The sequence below is a fragment of the Musca autumnalis genome, unplaced genomic scaffold (assembly GCF_047663935.1).
Source record: "Musca autumnalis isolate F117 unplaced genomic scaffold, ASM4766393v1 scaffold_4, whole genome shotgun sequence".
NCBI classification, from domain to species: Eukaryota; Metazoa; Arthropoda; class Insecta; order Diptera; family Muscidae; genus Musca; species Musca autumnalis.
The window spans coordinates 51,893,855-51,914,905 of NW_027411977.1; the positions used below are offsets into that span (position 1 = coordinate 51,893,855).

General features: G+C 35.7%; 1 protein-coding gene across 12 annotated transcripts in view; it reads left to right on the forward strand.

Annotated features, from left to right (window-relative positions):
* LOC141404289 (2-oxoglutarate dehydrogenase complex component E1-like) overlaps positions 1-21,051 on the forward strand; it is a 68,451-nt gene that overhangs the window by 3,175 nt on the left and 44,225 nt on the right. The window contains exon 1 of one of the 12 annotated variants that reach the window (XM_073987750.1): positions 13,537-13,928. The exons of 8 other annotated variants lie outside the window; for them this stretch is intronic. The gene's annotated coding sequence lies outside the window, so the exon portion shown is untranslated. Of the gene's footprint in view, positions 1-13,536; positions 13,929-21,051 lie in introns of those variants that run through there. 3 more of the 12 variants (XM_073987746.1, XM_073987741.1, XM_073987743.1) reach the window with 3 other exon arrangements.

The window sequence follows — 21,051 nt, forward strand, 5'->3', positions numbered from 1 at the left end:
AGACTAGCCATATCAGTCTACTCATTCCGGTAACCGAATTGGTCATAACTTATGGTCAGGTTTGAATATGGATTAAAGTGGATTTCGTATACCTCCCACACAAAATTTCGGAAAAGTTCAGTTTAGGACCTGTAGTGGGATTCTGTAACTCATTTTTGCTGTTATCGATAATTGTTGGTAAAATTAAAATGGTTATAATATCGATAATTAACGAATTTTTCGGTAAGTTAACGATGAATAAAAAGTAGTCGCTAGCCTCTTAATTTTACCGATTTTCGTCGGTAACAGCAAAGATGAGATACAGAATCCCACTACAGCTCTCGAAACGCTTTGATTTTTTATTGTAACAACTTGTATTCACTGCCCCCTATACGACGGTACAAGTTTCATCAGGGACAGGTCCATACTTCCTGAGAAAAAAGCCTGAAAGTTGGTTGGAGCGCAAGATAGCTCTCGAACGGATCTGCCAATTCGGTCCAAAATTTGGACTTCGTAATATTTTGTCCAAACTTAGTTTAAGACAGGCCATATCAGTCCACTCCTTCCGGTAACTCTTATGGTCAGGTTTGAATATGGATTAAAATTTTTGGAAAAGTGACGAATAACAGCTCGTCTCGAATAGTTTTGCAACAAGTTCTTATTGCGGTCCCTGTTACGACGCCGCAATTTTTTCAGGGCAAGTTCATACTTCCTGAGATAATGACCCAAAAGTTCCAGAAACGCCTGCCGGCACCAACCACTCTTTCGGGTACCTCCAACACAAAGTTTTGGCTTATTCCTAATTTAACTACAACTGTCGGATTGCTCTGAAATTTTTTACCGTAGCTGATCTCGATGTCCTGATTACGAAAATGTAAAATTTTGCCGGCGATCGCAACCGGTTACACGGTTATTTGAAACGAAAGTTCCCGTAAAAAACCGGATATATAACCGAGTTTTCTGAACCGATGTGGGTATCAAAATGAAAGCTTAAAAAACACTTTTTAATGATATATTTTTTGTTAGGATGCCAAGACCTGTTTGAGAAACCGGGTTAGAAAAACCGGTTATATATCCGGTTGTTTACCCGCACTTTCGGTTCAAATTACCGGACAACCGATTGTGACCGCCGGCAAAATTTTACATTTTTATAATCAGGGCATCGAAATCTATCTATGGTAAAGATGTCAAATCGATCGGACGATTATAGTCAATCTAGGAATGTTCCCCTAGTTTCATGCACAAATACAAAGCAACTGACGTTTTGGAAGTCAACCTCTATATTCGTACTATACATGTTATGTGAATAGATATCAGTTTCAACGGTGCAAGCTTTTGTGGATCTTCACATGAAAAAATATTTCGTTGTAATCAGGACCACGAAGGGATTAAACGTCACTTAGGTCCACCACCCGGTTGAGGTTGACATTTTTACCATAAGCTGTCCTTGGTTTCCATTGCCATTATAAAATAAAGTTTTGTTCGTGTAGCCGATTTTTGCCGACCTGTCCCATGGGAGAAATCTTAAATCACTAAAAGAATGTGTTGTTCGCGAAGCCGATCTGTGGACCAGAGAACTTAATTTTTTTAGTTGAGACAATTTTCTCGAGAAGTATTTATTGGCCTACGCCCGGGAAAATATCAGTGATCAAGCGTTTACAACAGGCAGTCCTTGTAACCTGTGGTAAACATCCGATCCGAGGTTTGCCTCTAAGAAATATAATGGTGTTAAAGAAAGTTATTTTTCAAAAGTTAAGACGCATATCTCGGGAAGTATGGAAAACTACATATAACGAGCACTACCTGTAGTCTAGTTTAACCCTATCCGAAATGAGCCCCTAAACGACACTTCTTCCCCGCAAAGACATCTGATATCCTATACCTTAATCAACCTTTAAAATGGTGACCTCGGGTAGTATGCACTTATGCATTCGTGGTAAATCAGGACTAGTAACATACATTGGAGTTTAATATATGGTTTCAAATTAAATTAAAGTGTAATTTAAGATTTCTTCAAATGTAGCAAGACTTTCGCAGGCAATTTTGTATACCTATACACATATGATTATATTCGAGTATCACTCTTATTGATTATTGTTGTTTTCGTTTTTTTTTCGATATTTTTGATTATGAGCTCTCGTTTCAATTGAAGTTGTATACATTTTATTGCAATACTTATAATGAGGTTGTAAATGCCATTCCCCCCTGTGCTTTGTTGTTTTCGACAGTTTGTTATTTTTTGGGTTTATGGCCAATTTTAACTAGTCACACCCATTTTGTTTAGCACTTGGTAACTTGTTATCTTTCCGGACACCTCACGGAACGCAATTGTCGAATCCTTATCAAAATTGCAATTATAACTATGACGCTGTATGGGGGAATAGCGGTACTGAAGTAGATAATTTCGAATTGTAATTTTCATCTTCCACGGTTGGTAGTCTTGTGCCACTTCGGTTTTAGGTTTAAGGTACTAAAGAGACCAAATGTCCATTTTGTTCATCCTGTAAGTCTAAGAGAAAAGATAAAATGGGATGGTGGTGGTATAAAAAAGAAAGTTAGGCGGCAAATAGTGTGGAAAGAGAAGATATGATAAGACTTTTTCTGAAAAGGACAATGACTGATAGCTAAAAGACAGACGAGGACTCATAGTCACCAAAGAGTCTGGTATCTGGTGTTGTTTAACATTGTACACTCAGTTAGTAGATTCTCAATGATCTCTGTCTCCTCCTCATCCTTACATAACCCATTGTTTTTGTTGTTGTAACAGCATATAATGCTGGGTTGGTATATGTTGGCCGATACACTTTGGTTTCGGGTCAATCCGGTACGTAAGAACCCGCTGCCGTGGGCATTCATCTCTCCTAGAACTAGATCTTACATAACAGCATATTTTCCTCATATTTTTTAAATGTAGATGTTACAGCTCTTATTGTTCGATTCGTAATGTCGATTAGGGTGATGAATTCAAATTTTGATAAGTTTTTATTTAAGATTAGATAAAACTATACATATAAGGTGATTCGATGAAAAACCTCAAGCACAAAATGATTTTTGGGTAATTTTTTGAAGTCACTGACGGCAGCTATATTTGAACATAACATAAGACCATCAAACACTCAAAATGGATTTTAAATATTCACGTTGTGATTGAAGAGGATGAAATTCAATGGGAGGTTGTCCTTCATGCGGTAGGAGATGTATATGTCTTGCATAAATCTTCAGCGCGGAACAGTTAAATACTGAACCAATGAATGAACAGATTTACGCAACCTGTTCCGGGGTTTTGGCGCCAGATGTTTGGGATATGCTAAAACTCCTCACAGTGAAGAGACGGAAGACAAGTTTTGCCATTAGTGAAGACTGCTTTCAATTGAGCATAATTGCTCATCAAATCCTGGTCAAAGAAGCAATCAATTTTTGTTGAATTAGTCGGCCCATGTTAGAGCTCACCATCCATGGCAACTCAAAGAATGCAATCCCACGGCAGCGGGTTCTAACGTATCGGATTGACCCGAAACCATAGTGTTTCGGCCAGCGGCTGCCAACCCAGCATCAAGCCTATGCTTTTACGTAGGTTTCATGTTGCTACAACAACAACAACTCAAAGGATGACAATGATGCTGATTTTTTGTTTTTATAGCAGCATAGGTTTGATGCTGGGTCGGTAGCCGCTGGCCGAAACGCTTTTGGTTTCTGGTCAATTCCACCTGTCATTTAGCTAGTATTCACACTTGTTTTATTGGCAATAATTATCACAATTGATCTCCACAGGTTGAACTCATCTAACACATTCCACGGTGCTCTTGAACCAACTTTAAATAAATGGAGCTTAAACCTGGAAAATTTTTGCGGATTTTGAAACAATAATGTGAATAGATGAGAAAAATTAAAAGACCAAAAAATCGCCGTAGCGCTTTTTAAATAAATCGCGATCAGAGTTCACATTTTTAGGTGTTTTTAGATTTTCATGATTTTTTTTTTGAAACCGCACGTCCTATCGAAATGGGATTAGAGAAAATATTGTAGCTGTGAAAATTCTCTACAACATTTACCTTTTACGATATTTTCGTAGGTTTTACCATTTTTGAGATATAGAAGTTCAATGTCATGTACGGAGCGCCTTAACTAACTTCAAATAAAAACTGCTTACAGCTGTGAAAAAATAAAAGATGGAAAAAATAAAAATCCTAAAACAAAAAAAAATCGATTTTTTTTTGTTATTTTGTAAATAAATCGCGCTCGAAGTTCACATTTTTAGGTTTATTTTAGGTTTTCGCGATTTTGCTTGGAAACAGCAACTCCTACCGAAATGAGACTTTATCATTCTTCAGATATGGAAGTTCAGGTCACATTTTCAGTTTTTTTTGTTAGGTTTTCACGATTTGCTTGAAAACTGTAAGTCTCATCGAAAATCTTATAGCTGTGAAAATTCTCTACAAGATTCGCTTACGTAATTTTTTTCTTGGTTGTACCATTTTTGAGATATATAAGTTTAAGTTCTAGTTATGACATTGTTTTATAAGGAGACGATACAGTCAATGAATTGTCCTAATTTGAACTTCAGTATCTCAAAAATGGCAAAGTCTACGAAAATATCATAACCTACAATCCCTTAGAGAATTTTCACTGCAAAAACATTTTCTTTAGTTACTTGATAGGGCTTGCGGTTTCCCAGCAAAATAGCAAAACCCTTAAAATCCAAAAATTTGAACTTTGACCGCGATTTATTTAAAAAGCGCTACGACGTTGTAGTTTCAGAATCCGCAAAAACTTACCAGGTGTAATGTAAGCTCATTTCATTTAAAATTGGTTCAAGAGCACCATGATTCTTGAGCCCTTCTGTGATTGTTTAAGCTTACCCATCTTTCAATTTGAGCTAAGATAACTTGGTTTCTATAGATTCATTTTTGAAGACCACTGTATTGAATATCAATGCTCTCTCAAGGTTTTTTCCGTCACTGTGCATTAGATCGACCAAAAAAAAAAATTTATTGAAACTCCAACCCCCTAAGGGCCATTATTATATGTGTTCTTTTACTATCTGATGGATTTGAAAACGCAAAATAAACCAATTTGAAGGCATTAAAAATATAATTTTTACATTGAAAGTTAATGCCAAGAAGTTCCTCCTTGAAATTCAATCATCACTTTTAACTTTAAGTTAAGCGGAACGCTCTAAATCTGTTCGGTAAATCCAAAATATTACAAAAGAAGACTTGTAATAATGCGGGTTAATGTTTTTTATTTGACCCTAAAACCTTACGTATGAAATTTTATGATGATCGGTTAAGGTTAACCCGTGCCACCCGGGCGATCTTTGTTTCCATAGTAATATGTATGGGTCCAAAGGTGCATTTTCTCGAAAAAATTCAGAAAGCCGCATTTATGGTTTATTATTGTTGTGGATAATAAAAAACGACTCCTACAAAATTTTTTTAAAAGTCGGATAAGACTTTGATGTCGGTGCTATATCAAAAACCGATGAGTACGACGGATGAGTCCGTTTTACATAAGAAACAATTAGGCATCGCTGATTTGGTACGTGTGCACACTGTCTCTCTATTAGCAGTTTGTAGAGGTATTTTCATATCCACATTCATTCGCCTTTTACCTTGGTGATGTCAAACAGTTCCTTCAATGAATACTCGTCAAAAAGTTTTGTTAGTTTTGTCAATATTTTATATATGTCGGATGTCCGACACGTCTGAACAATTTCGGAAGCAACGTCGTTCAGATTTCTAAACGATTTTTCGGAGCGGAAATAGTTCAGATTTTGTACCGATTTCGTTCCGATTTCGGAACGAATGTCGGAAAGAAATTTCCTTTCCGAATTTCCCAAGGATTTTCTTCAGATTTCGTTACGAAATCGGATCGAAATCGATACGATGTCGCTCCGACATTTCGTTCCGAAATTATGTCAACCACTTCATACAACTTTCGTTAAGATATCGTTACGATTTCGGATCAGACATCGGACGTATCGTCCGAATTTTGTTCCGATTTCGTTAAGATGTCGGTACGATTGGTTTGCTGGGTTCAGACAGAAAGCTTATGTGTCGAGGCCTTAATACTTTTTTATTACATTTTGGAAAAAAAATTTTACGATTGTACGATTTTCGTTAATTTTAAGTTTATTTTTATATGTTTTTTATCCGGTATGTTCTGAGACACAATTCACCTCTCACTTCACTTATCAAGCATTTTGTTCACCCCCTTTTAGGCTTATTTTTCGTGTATTTTATGGATGGATTAGGGTGTACTCTTGTTTTTAAATACCATAAGGAATCTTAGTCCCAAGAAATAGGTGTAAATGTGGAGAACAAAATGATTGAGGCGTGAAGTGAAAGGTGAAGTGTGTCTCCGACAGAACAAACTCGTATGTTTAATGTTAAATATATAGTTTTTGTTTTTCAAAATAGTCAGGCTTAATCCCATAGTCGTTGTTTTAATATTTTATTAAAACAACTTTTATTTATTAGTGGGAAAAAATTGGCGATGTTTACCAAGGGGTAAGGCAGGGAATACTATAGTTTCAGATCTCGCCACAGATCTTCATCAGTTCCCTTATTTCTTGTTTTTCAACAAGAAACTTTTTATACCCAAGTGTTAATTGCTACCTCAAATAGATACATGCGCAAAGAAACACTCTGATCGAGAATTTCTTTGGCACTACCTAAACTCTAGCAACTTCACTTGTAAACAAGACCAAATTTTTCCCACTGCTATGCGTTCGTCGATTCTCGACGAAAAAGCACATAACTAATTTGTTGGTATTGCATACTACAGCAATAAACAACATTTTGACGGTGCCCGGTCTCACAATTAGGAGGGTTAGAAGTCGTCATCCCAAACAAAAAAACGCCAACCCTCCTTATATAGTTTTTGGCTTAACTCTAGTTTACTAAAAACTCTCCGATTTTTTGAGGTAGATATTGTATAATTTTCTTGGGGGAGGGAGCCGGTTACCCGGTTATATGAATCGAAAGTCCGGATATCACCTGAACACCTGAAAAAAATACCATCGTATGACCACTTGTTGGAAAGGTATTTCCATAAGCTTTCCAACGTAGCCGGACTTTCTTATCAATTAACCGGATAACCGGGTCCGTCCCCCAAGAAAAGTATACATCCCCATGATCAGCGCAACAATATCTACCTCTGGAAAATTTTTCAAAAAAAGAAAATCGGAGAGTTTTTACTAAACTATAGTTGTTCCGAGTTTTTTATAAAAGCATAACGGCCAAGGATTTTTGTTACAAAATACAATAAAAATTAAATTAATGTTCTTCAGATCATTAGCGTGGATTTATTTCAATAAAATGTTTCGCCTATTTCATTTACCCTTTTAAAGTCATTTCGTCTAGACCGGTAATAATAATCCCCTGAAACGTAAACAACAATGTAAGCCTCAGAAAAATGAGAACATTTGCAAATGCTATGTAAATAAAAATTAATAATGCGGTGTTTTTTGTCCTCCAATAATATTTTATCAGAATGATAAGAAAAAGAATTACTCAAACATGGATAAGAAAAGATAAAAAAATTGCGATGAACTTTCAGCGCAAAATACAAAGTACAAAAGACAAGTTAAAAACAAAAAATTTCGTCATGTGGTTGGGGAAATCATTTTAGTAAGAAAAAAAAACGAAAATTTCCCTCTCAGTTTTATGGAGAAAGCTATGGCATTGTGATAAGTGGTATCTTCTCTTTGAGGTATTTGAACAAATTATTTTTAAAAATTTCTTTGAATAACTCTTTTTCTTCGTCGTTATTATTAATTGCCAGCTGTCAACAGCAGATGCAGTAATCACCACCTTGATCGTCAAATGTGTTATGGTGGCTTTTTTTAAAAATGCGTTCGTCAATTTCTATCTTCCTCTTTTCACCGTGATAAGGCAAAAAGAAATACCAAAGAAATGTTACGAAATTATTATTTACTTCAAATAGAAATCCATAATGTATAACATAATAAATTTTATCGTGTCTGGTTATAGGAAAAACGACATTTTATGGCACAAGGAAGGTATGTGCGTATGTACTACGTGCGTGCGTACATAAATACGTCTGGATTGTTCATAGATAACTTTTAATAGTTTTTTTGTTTTTCTACAGTTTTAATGACGTTGTACTTTTCTTTTTGATTTGTTAGTGTGTTTGAAAGTGCCGAGTTCGGTGGTATCTTCATCATTCAAAAATTTCATGCACCTTTCTTTGATTTTTGAATGATAGTGAGTTAAGTTATTGTTGTTTTTTTTCTTCTTGGAAAATGACGTCAATTCCTTGATTACTGTTTTATGTGTGTGTTTGTATGATGTTTTTTTGTTTAAACAAACGTGTCTTATTTTTTTTGTTTACTCATATCTCACCAATGTTCCTGTCTATTTTTAACTTTACTCAATTCATGACAAGAGGCTCGTCCATGATTAAACAATACAAAAGTGTAAAGTTATTGTAGCCACCAACGTTGAGTGTGTATTTTGCTGCATTGACTTGGTATGGGGCGACAAAATGTACACTTGCCCTAAGTAAATATTATTTTAGGTCTACGTACGAGGTTTATTACTCTTCCTAATGGCTGTAGTAAACACGTCGGGGTACACAACAGTTCATGGTTTAGGTATGAAGATTTTTGAAATAACTATTGACCTAAAAGGTTTTGTAAAATATAAAACTACCTACTTCTATGTAGTGGTATTTTTTAAATAATAATAACAATTTTTTTAAAACTTTAAAACTTTACTTTTTTATCAGGAGTGAATACAAAAAGAGGTTATCAAGCATGCCATTGGCTTAACTTCAAATGGAAGATTGTCTAATAAATCACTTGCAGAAATCCAAAACAAGCTAATGATACGATGAGAAAACAAGACCAATAAGCTTCATTATAAAATTGCTGTATAGTTGACGTAGGATTTTGCTTTTGGAAATTTCGGTTAAATTATTTCAACAAGTATTTCTCTATCAAATCGGGATGACAAGAATTAATGTTTGTTCACATTTAATAATGACCTGAAACCGAGCATTAAATCAAACGAATCAGTCAACTAAACAGCTAAATGCCCTCGCCCTATCAGTGTACAAATTGAGCAAATATGAATCGTGGTGCACGCGTAGCTGTCATAGTAGACAACCACTTCACTCGGAGAGCTTGTTCGTCCTAATAGGGTGTTTTGGCATTTGTGTTGCTGCTATTTCAGTGAAAATGGTGAGCATTGGCATCAAATCCTAAGATTATGAAGCATGTGCACACCATTTCCCTTACGAGTCTCATATCGCACATCTTGGCCTAGTGGGTCAGGGTCTTCAGAGGGCAAGTAAATTAATGAAAAATTGGTGGTTTCCTGCAGCCGGTTTTCCATTCTTACCGCAGTAATATCTCCTCTGTTTATCTCCGTTGGATGTGGTGAAGGAAGGTGGTATAGTTGGTAGTAAGGTGGTCGTTTAACCCATTTCTTGAGGACTAGAAGAAGTCAAGCAGAAGCCGCTTTGCAGTAATGCAGATTGATCTGCATCATGCGCAGTGGTTGCTGCTTAGGGTCATGTTGTTGTAGCAGCATAAAAACCTACGTTTCGGGTCAATCCGGTACGAAAGAACCCGCTGCCGTGGGACATCTACAGCTTTTGTGCTAGGCGGAACCTTATCCATCATAGAACAAAATGCAGACTGCCCTCGTGAGTCCTTAAATATTCCTGTCGCTGAGTATCTATTGACACCCGCATTCTCCGGACTGTGGGTGAGCTAGTCTGGAAATTGCAATTCTGTCTAATGAGTATTGTCAGTAGGGCTGTGTTACCCATCTGAAGGTGATCACCTCTACACTGACAACCGCTAGTTGGCAACCTTTCCAGAGATCGCCAAGGTAATTAATTGTTTTGGTAAGAAATTCTAAGTGTTCCTTATTTTCGCAACACATAGCAATGACTCATCTGTAGCGGACAGCGCTACCATATTGTGTGCTTTTGGTAGGTTCCCCATCGCCCTAGAACTCAATGTCATGCAGAAGATCTTCGATAAGCATCAATCGATTGTCACTGATCTTTCCATCAAGGTCTGGTCTGTCGGTGACTCCCACTAGTAGTTCATCCGGTACGATTGGTCTTGTGAGCTATCTTTCCTGGTCTTATTCTTTTGGTGGCAGGCAGAGGTGCTAGTTTTGCTAGGTACCAAAATCAAAAGTACTTCCTAAGACCCTTTCCAATGGAAATGGTGCTTCTTAAGATTATTTTCCATGGAAGGGGTGCTTCTTAAGATTATTTCCAATAGAAGGGGTGCTTCTTAAGACCATTTCCAGTGGAAGGGGTGCTTCTTAAGACCCTTTCCAATGGAAAGTGTGCTTCTTAAGACCCTTTCCAATGGAAGGGGTCCTTCTTAAGACCCTTTCCAATGGAAGGGGTCCTTCTTAAGACCCTTTTCAATGGAAAGGGTGCATCTTAAGACCATTTCCAATGGAAGGGGTGCATCTTAAGACCCTTTCCAATGGAAAGTGTGCTTCTTAAGACCCTTTCCAATGGAAAGTGTGCTTCTTAAGACCCTTTCCAAAGGAAAGGGTGCTTCTAAAGACCCATTCCAATGGAAAGGGTGTTTCTTAAGGCCCTTTCCAATGCAAAGGGTACTTCTTAAGACCCCTTTCTTTAAGAACCTTTCCAATGGAAAGGGTGCTTCTTAAGATTATTTCCAATGGAAGGGGTGCTTCTTAAGATTATTTCCAATGGAAGGGGTGCTTCTTAAGATTATTTCCAATGGAAGGGGTGCTTCTTAAAATTATTTACAATGGAAGGCGTGCTTCTTAAGATAATTTCCAATGGAAGGGGCGATTCTTAAGATTATTTCCAATGGAAGGGGTGCTTCTTAAGATTATTTCCAATGGAAGGGGTGCTTCTTAAAATTATTTACAATAGAAGGGGTGCTTCTTAAGATAATTTCCAATGGAAGGGGCGATTCTTAAGATTATTTCCAATCGCAGGGGTGCTTCTTAAGATTATTTCCAATGGAAGGGGTGCTTCTTAAAATTATTTACAATGGAAGGGGTGCTTCTTAAGATAATTTCCAATGGAAGGGGCGATTCTTAAGATTATTTCCAATGGAAGAGGTGCTTCTTAAAATTATTTACAATGGAAGGGGTGCTTCTTAAGATTATTTCCAATGGAAGGGGTGTTTCTTAAGATTATTTCCAATGAAAGGGGTGCTTCTTAAGATTATTTCCAATGGAAGGGGTGCTTTTTAAGATTATTTCCAATGGAAGGGGTGCTTCTTAAGATTATTTCTAATGGAAGGGGTGCTTCTTAAGATAATTTCCAATGGAAGGGGTGCTTCTTAAGATTATTTCCAATGGAAGGGGTGCTTCTTAAGATTATTTCCAATGGAAGGGGTGCTTCTTAAGATTATTTCCAATGGAAGGGGTGCTTCTTAAAATTATTTACAATGGAAGGCGTGCTTCTTAAGATAATTTCCAATGGAAGGGGCGATTCTTAAGATTATTTCCAATGGAAGGGGTGCTTCTTAAGATTATTTCCAATGGAAGGGGTGCTTCTTAAAATTATTTACAATAGAAGGGGTGCTTCTTAAGATAATTTCCAATGGAAGGGGCGATTCTTAAGATTATTTCCAATCGCAGGGGTGCTTCTTAAGATTATTTCCAATGGAAGGGGTGCTTCTTAAAATTATTTACAATGGAAGGGGTGCTTCTTAAGATAATTTCCAATGGAAGGGGCGATTCTTAAGATTATTTCCAATGGAAGAGGTGCTTCTTAAAATTATTTACAATGGAAGGGGTGCTTCTTAAGATTATTTCCAATGGAAGGGGTGTTTCTTAAGATTATTTCCAATGAAAGGGGTGCTTCTTAAGATTATTTCCAATGGAAGGGGTGCTTTTTAAGATTATTTCCAATGGAAGGGGTGCTTCTTAAGATTATTTCTAATGGAAGGGGTGCTTCTTAAGATTATTTCCAATGGAAGGGGTGTTTCTTAGGATTATTTCCAATGGAAGGGGTGCTTCTTAAGATTATTTCTAATGGAAGGGGTGCTTCTTAAGATTATTTCCAATGGAAGGGGTGCTTCTTAAGATTATTTCCAATGGAAGGGGTGCTTCTTAGGATTATTTCCAATGGAAAGGGTGCTCTTAGACCCTTTCCGATGGAAATGAGGCTTCTTAAGATTATTTCCAATGGAAAGGGTGCTCTCAGACCCTTTCCGATGGAAATGGGGCTTCTTAAGGCTCTTTCCAATGTAAAGGGTGCTTCATAAAACCCTTTCCAATGGAAAGGGTGCTTCTTAGGCCCTCTCCAATGTAAAGGGTGCTTCATGAAACCCTTTCCAATGTAAAGGGTGCTTCATAAAACCCTTTCCAATGTAAAGGGTGCTTCATAAAACCCTTTCCAATGTAAAGGGTGCTTCATAAAACCCTTTCCAATGTAAAGGGTGTTTCATAAAACCCTTTCCAATGTAAAGGGTGCTTCATAAAACCCTTTCCAATGAAAAGGGTGCTTCATAAAACCCTTTCCAATGAAAAGGGTGCTTCTTAGGCCCTTTCCAAAGGAAAGGGTGGTTCTTAGGCCCTTTCCAATGGAAAGGGTGGTTCTTAGGCCCTTTCCAATGGAAGGGGTGCTTCTTATTTCCAATGGAATGGGTGCTTCTTAAGATTATTTCCAATGGAAGGGGTGTTTCTTAAGATCATTTCCAATAGAAGGGTTGCGTCCTAATACCTTTTCCAATGGAAAGGGTGTTTCTCGTTGTATCCATTCTCAAATCCGATACGACCGGAGTCTCACTCGCAAACGACACCACCTTATCTTCTTTCGGTTCATAAGGTTAACAATTCCACTGAACCTATTACAAAGAAGGAGGGAAAGAGATAAGTATTCTGGAGAAGTGTTAGTTAAAAATATACCTGGTGACACCATGGCACAATAGATATGAAATTCAGATAGCTTTCATCTTGTGCTACACCTCACAATCTATAAATCTTGCGGTTCAAAAATTTTTAAGTCTGTCGTCTGGCTTGAATTTGAATATGCAACTGTGATCCGCACTGTAAAACTCAGTAGTCTTCTAAAAGATTTATTTGTGTGTTTTAAAGTCACGACATTCAAGGTCGTCCATGGTTCCAATAAGCGTACATTTACATTTTTACAGCTAGAATTTATAACAAATGAAACCCATATATGAATGCTCTCTCAAATATTCAGCAAATGAATTATACAACCAAATTCAAAAAGCAAGACAAAATAAGCCTGTTCGCGATCAGTGGGAATTTAGTTGCCCTAAAAGATTATCAATCCACCAACAACCAATGACAACAACACTACCAAAAAACCAGATACTTCTAGCGGCGATGGTGATGACGACAAAGTCATGTGTTTACGCCAATGGTCATGTTCTTTATTCATTCATACATATTTATGTACATACAGACATACGGTATATTCTATCATAGGTAGAAAACAAATAACAAATCTCTTTTTCCAATTTTATTTTTTAAGGAAATTTTTTTTGTTTATTTTTTCATTTAACAATTTCTTTTATCATATCTTTACCTTGGGGTCTTTTTTAACAATTTTGTTGTACTTGTTGCTGTGTGGTTGGCGGCTGATGGTTTTTCTTTTTTTATTTTTTGCCTCTTTATTTGCTTTTTATGATGACGACGAGTAATTGTCGAGAGACATGTTTGTCGCCCCTATAGCGGGCGGGTGAGGCGATGGTGGTAAGAGCTGCCGCAGCGTTAAACAACGTTCGTCTTTTGTGTGCTCTTACGTTCATGAATGATAAATTTCATTGCCAGCTTTTTAGATTAAACCGAAATTCTCACAAACAATTTTTAGTCGACGCGGAGCGTTTCCAATGTTAAGATCGTAACAGTGGAACGCAAAAGAGAAAACTTTAAGTGATTTATAAAGCGGGAAGCCTATAACGATTTTTGGTTTCAATTTTTATTGATTTTTTTAAGAAAACGGTTAGTAAAACCAAAAGTTTGACAAAGTAATTGAAAACAAGGTGTTAATCAAAAAATTATACGAAACAAAATTAGTGTATAAATACAACAAAAATGTGTAAAATATATTATCAAACATAATCACGTAACGAATTAGAAAAAAAATTGATTTTTTTTTCGAAAAAGTGTCGAGAATTGCAAAACTAAATTATAACAACAATTTAAAAATACCACACAAAATATTTTAAATAAAGAAATAAAAACAAATTTTTGGAATTCTTTTGGAAATTTCTAAACTTCTTATGTAATGTGTTGAATTTGTTTAAGTGAAAATGAAAACTATGAAAATTAAGAGAAAATTCTCAGTGTTCTTTTCATTTGCTTGTTGTGTTTGTTTATGGCAGACCTCTGCCATGAAAACATAACAAATAGCTGTAGTTTAGAAAAAAGAAAAATTTTATTTTTTCTCTGAATAAATAAACTAGAATGAATCTTAAAAAATCTAAACAAATTGGTTTATTTTTGGCTTATAGCTGTTTTCTAGAAAATGTTTTTTTTTTTATTTTAAAATAATCAAACATTTACCGTAAAAGTGCCAATCTTTTTCTATTTCTAATTTTAATTTTGTTTATTTACAAATTTATTCCTTCCTCCCCCTTTAAATTCTGTGTGTGGGTGTGTTCATTATTCTCTCTTAAATTCTTTATAGGTATTCAACTTTTAGATTTTCTTTTATATGACGTCGACGACCTTCTTTTATATAAGTCTCCGAGAAAAATCGATAGTTGTTCTCTCGTTTTGTTTGTCAAAAGTGTTTTAATGCTTTTATTTTTTATTTCGACCAGACCGACCGAATATCCGCTTTATAATGTAGTCTTCATAACAGTAGGGAGTACAGTTATGCCTCACTTTTTCGAGGATTTTTATTTGAAAATTACACAAATCAAAAATATTTCTGCAAAATCAATTGTAAAAAGGATACATTGAATTAGAGACCAAGTTTTGGGTGCTTATAGTTGCAGGCACATGTTTAAAATTAATCAATTGTACATAAATACCTGCAATTTGAGTTCAAGACGCAGCAAAATGTTCGATGCCAAAGATGCCATCCAATCATGGGTGCAAGTTAGCTGGCTGGCATGTCATCTTTTTAGCATCTTCATCGATGAATTTTATATGAGCGTGGACCCCAAAAGATGCTATTAATTTTTGGATCCAAAGCATGTCATTTACACCTATGCTTTGACATGTCATTTTCACCAACCCTTTGCAATAACATTATCATTACGACGAGAGTTTTAACAACGTTGGTTGTGATTTCGAGTCTCCGACAACATCAAGCCTATTGTAAATAATTAATCTTATATGTTTAGAAACAATTTTATAAATAAAACCACAAAATTCATCTCTATTGGATCGATGGAATGGGTTCAAATGCTGATGAAAAGATCGGATCTTTCATGACTTCACGACTGAACCAATTCAAAAGATGCAATGAAATCACGTCATCGCATGGAACCCCTTCCTTTAAATTTTGCTGGGGATGAATGCCTCGAATTGAATACTGGAATTGGCTACCCAGAAATTAATGAACTCTATTCGAAAATATGGAAATGGTGCCACAAAAAAATAAAATAAGTTTAGTATAAATACAAGTTATCAAACTCAGCCTTTGTCTAACTTAATAACCATCAGCGAAACGATCGTACATTGCAAGTACATTGCTTGGATGTGTGTGTGGACTTCGCAAGATATTACTTTTTTAATACAAAATCCTTAGGTCATGAATCCTAATAGCTCAATTAATTTTCGTCCAGATCTACTCCTTCTGCAAGAGCCATCAGCTGTCATTTTCATAACTGATAGGCCCAATTGGCGTGTCTTAAGACACCACTTGTGGAGAAGTTTTTCAAGGCTGAAATACTCAGGAAATGTCGCCAACATTACTGAGGGGTATTTTGCCACCGTTGAAAAATGTTTGGTGTTGCTTGGCCGGGGAATCGAACCCCCGATCTTCTGCGTGCAAGGCGGGCGTGCATACCATTGCACCACGGTGGCACCCAAGCTCCTAGACCTTTAAAATTGCGTGGATGCCGGTACAGATTTGGCTGACTTTCGAAACGTCAGTTGCTTTGTTATCATGCAACAAATCTCATGAAATTAGGCGTTCTCAAATCGAGTTCCATATTAGAATCATTTTATGAAATTGCAGTAGTGGGGAACTCGATAAGAACACCTAATTTCATGAGATTTGTTTCATGACAACAAAGCAACTGACGTTTCGGAAGTCAGCCATATGATTCAACATATATGATTGCTTGACATAGAGCTCCTACCAATGCAGTGCCCTCTTCCATTTTGGATCCATCCCAAATCCTAGTACTTTTGGCTGATGTTAATACATCTCGAGATGTGGGCCTTGATATTTTCAGAAATATTTTCTTTTTTCTAATCTAATGCAGAAAAATTACTTTTAAATTGTAATTTTTCTGAAAATAACCGGTCTTAGGGCGAGGATTTTGGGCTTTTTCTTATTATCAGATCCAAAAAACAACTACGCGAACAAAAGTAAAATATTTCCGAAAATGAAATATGAAGACCAATATCTCAGAAAGTAAGTCCTTACCCCGGTAGTACATTATCGAAATGTCGTGACCCTTATTTGCAATAGGCGAGTACTTTGCCAAAGTAATCAGAACAAGCGATCTGTAGGGACATCTATTTATATCAATAGTCTTTCCGTCGTTGCCGAAGACGGGAAAATTAGCAGGTTGGTCCGCTAATGAAGTGAGGTACGAGAGGGAATCGTTAAACTTCCCTGTAGGAAGTGTGGGGTCATGTGTTGACATGTCGCCACTTTGTCTACTAATATGGTGACAAAGTCAACACTTTGTCACCAGGTTGTCAACTATTGATACCTTTACCTTAATAAGAAGAAGCATTGTGTATATTGACAGATGATAGCCCAACGAAGCATCCTTTTTTTAATTTTCTTAATTGTTTGGCGTAAAATAATTTTTGTGGTTGGTGAAAAAAGTGTTTTTGTAAAAATCAATAAAATATGGTGAAAACTTAAAGCATATAATTTCAATATCAAGTATGAGCAAAAGAAAATATAAAAGACATGTGAAAAATAAACAATTCTATAGCAAAGTACGAATTCTGAGGCGACTAGCAACATTTGTGGTGAAATTTCGACAATTAGACATTATGTGGAACCTTTAGAGAAGATTGTGGAGCGTGATGTATATATTGCCCCGTCTCGCTGGAAATTCTGAATGCAACTAAACATAATAATGAATTACAATGTTGGATAATTATTTGGCAAAAATCGATTGTGAGATTTTTCCAATGTTATACAGCTGTAATAGGCAAGCAAATTTAAGGACATATTTTTTTATTTATGTTTATTTATACATGTTTATTCTTTTCAATTCCTAGGTGTTATATCAACTATTTTAAGCAGACAAGTCATTGGTGCGACTTGGCCAAGAAAATAAAACGAAAACGTTTTTTTTTTTATATGTTAAATTGTTTAAGCAGCCTGAAAACATTGTCTTTATTTACTAATTTTTACTTATGTGGAATCTTTGGCTTAGCCATTTTAAAAGATAAAAATACTGTAATACGCAATTTGTAAATTTTTACCATTTTCAATATTATTTGTTTAATTCTTTAATGAAATATAGTATTTAAATAAATGTGTAGCTTCATCTTCTTATTACTGTTTTATCTATGAAAAGTTCCAAATAAGCTCAAAAATTTTTAATTGAAAATCTGGTACTATTGACGCACTACCTCCAATGTCTATACTGACTCACTACCTCCATTGTCTATACTGACTCACTACCTCCAATGTCTACACTGACTTACTACCTCCAATGTCTATACTGACTCACTACCTCCAATGTCAACACATGGTTCCTCAGGAACTACTGACTTACTATTGACATACTAGTTCCATTGTCAGTACTGACTTTCGAATGACACGTTCATACAAAATGTCTATAGGAAATTACATTAGTTGTCTACAGTTTGTCAGTAGTACTGTTGACAATGTCAGTAGTAAGTCAGTATAGATTCACTATTGACATTTCCTACAGGGTTGGGACAATACTGAAAACACTGGAAAACCCATACCAGAGTATTTAAACTTTTTTAAACGTTGGTGAAGAATTGGGACATTAGTAACTTAGCAAGGTCTTCAAATTATCGATAACCAACTTTATTCTTCCCAACTAAGCTAGGGATGAGAGAAAGTCATTGAAAGTCTCAACATATTCACAGGCAACTTCATTTTCGTATTGATAGACAAGGATGTTCACAAAGTCGGATTTTGTACAGCCCGATTTCAAATTAATTGCTCGTTAAAAAACATTTTATGTTTGACTCTCACAATGCAACAACAGCATCGCAGTTCGAGGATTTAATGCAATACGACCTATCGAAACCCTTTGATACCTGCAATTACGCCACACTGTTTAAGGTTGTTGAGGAGGATAGTAACATCTTAATAAACAAAAATTCAGACTTGTCAGAACGCCTCCCTGAGAACTACAAGAGATTGCCTTCTCATGGCTTCAGAGTGTAATCATCAAAGTCAATTGTGCAATTCTAAAGTCCGAATCCGATTGTTTTTATACTTTAATGCGATAAAATAAATGTGCCTTATCGAAACAAAAGCTTGGACGAAATTAGTTTCAGACTATTTGGAGTAGATAGTTTAGCCCAGTTCATCCGCCTGTCTGTCTGCCTAGTTGGTACGCACGATAACTCTCGTATTGATCAACCGATTTGGTCCAAACTTTGCCTTTCGTACTATTTTGTCCATATTTTAATCAGGAACGAATATGGCCATATTGGCCCACATCTTCGATACCTCTCACACAAAATGTTAACATTTTCGCAAAAGTGAATTTTAAGCACATGCCTCGGATCGTTTCTTCCAAACGTACATCAAATTCCCAGATGGTCTATATCGGGCAACCTCCTCACAAAAGTTGAAAAGATAATTCCATTGAAATTTTTATCCATGGTGGGTAGTCGTTCGAGCAAATAAATCGTGCATTGACCACATAAATACACTTCAAATAATATTGGAACAAACAAAAGAATGGAAATTTCACTTATATCTAACATTCGTCGGCAGCTTTTACCGCCAAAAATATGAAATATTCTAAACTTGCTTGCCATCCCTAAGGAATTGATCAATCTCATAAAATCGCAATACAAAGACTTTAAGTGCAGAGTTCTACACAATGGAAGCCTCTCACAACCGTTCACTTCTATGTCGTTTGTAAGATAAGGCTGCTTACTTTCACCGCTTCTTTTTCTGCTGGTCATCGACAAAGTCCTCACTGACACAATCGATAACAAAAAATTGATGAATTCAGAGGAAAATCTAGAGGACTTGGATTATGCAGACGATATTTGTCTTTTGTTCATAAATAATTGCGACATGCAGTCGAAGATTAATGACTTAATAACACAGTCAGCTGGGGCAGGACTTAATAACAATATAAATAAAACCAATGCAATAAACACAAAATTCAGAAACTCAAATCTATTCTTTGTTGGCGACAAACCGATCGAATTCGTGTAGAAATTCTGTTACCTTGGAAACATAATTGCAATGGAAGGCGGGACAGAAGCGGACATCGTAAATAGAATTGGCAAAGCAAACGGAGCTTTCAATCAACTTCGAGCCATCTGGAACTCTTCAACAATATCGACGAATACAAAAATAAATATATTCAAATCGAACGTTTTGTCCGTATTACTCTACGGGTGCGAAACTTGGTCGACAACAGCAGCATTAAACACAAAGCTACAATCATTTATAAATCGATGTCTTCGATACATACAAAGAATATGGTGGCCAAATGTTATGAGCAATTCCAATCTCTACCAATGGTACAATATCGATCTATGTTGACGCCTTCCTTCAGGTACCTCCTCCGCAAAAGCTTTAATCGAGTTTAAGTCAATTTCTGGGATCGTGTGGCTGCCTGATACTTGTTTACTTGGTTTATTCGTTATTGTCACAAAAGTTTCTATCAGAAAAAATGTATACAGACGAATTATTTGAAATCTATTTTTTCAATTTCTTACTAGTTTATCATAACTGTACCCTTTTACCCTCTATATAAATTTAAAACAATTTAATATTAAAAAGGCGCAATATTATCTTGTGCCAATTTTTGTCAAAAAAGTCTACCACCGAATACAATTTAGGCCAGATATTCGCAAATGAACTCTCTTTATTGATTTCTTTTGCAATTGCCTTTCACTTTTTTATTGTTGTTGTTTATATAATTAAAATAAACGTATTTTCCGTTCATACCGGTTTAAGGCCAAGGCCATTGCTTTTTTGTTATGTTACTTTTACAATGTACGTACATATGTATTTGACTTGCGTTAGTATATAAATATGTCTACATATTTACATAAATGTTGTTTACCGCATAAGTTAACAAACAGTTGATGATAGCTTGATAAAAACGACTTTATCAACTAGATAAATGAAGAGGTGTATAGGGGGTTCCATGTAAAGGCAAATTTCGAATTATGTTTTGGATATTCACGAAAGATAAGAATAATTAAATAATACTGTATTTTACAGTGTTTTATTTATTCTTTTTTAATGGGAATTCAATTCATTCGATTTTTTAATGTAAAAAAAAACAAATGTTAACTTTTATTTGTTTTGAGTACAGTATACAACTATTATTTATAATTGCAAATATGTGCAAAATCAAAAAAAAAAAAAAACAGAAACATTGTTGAAAATTTTCCAGTTGATTTAATTTGATAAGTTCAAAAGCACTCCAGGCATTAATAAGCCCTCATTAATTGCAGTCATTGTGATAGGATGAGATTATTTAATCTGATAACAAGTTAGTTATTTTACAAATTCCATGACAGTGGCTGTCGTAACCTTTGTTGGGGTGTTTCTATGTCTAGCAGCCGGTTTGTTTACATATCAATCAAACAATTTATTTTTGAAGCTCTTTACCGACAAACTTCGTTCATTTTTTATTATTTTCTTCAAAACAATCCATGTGCTACCTTGTCTATTTTCGGAAATGTCCATTCTTCTGAGTCATATAAGAACAAGGTTTTTTGTAATTTATTGTTAGACCCC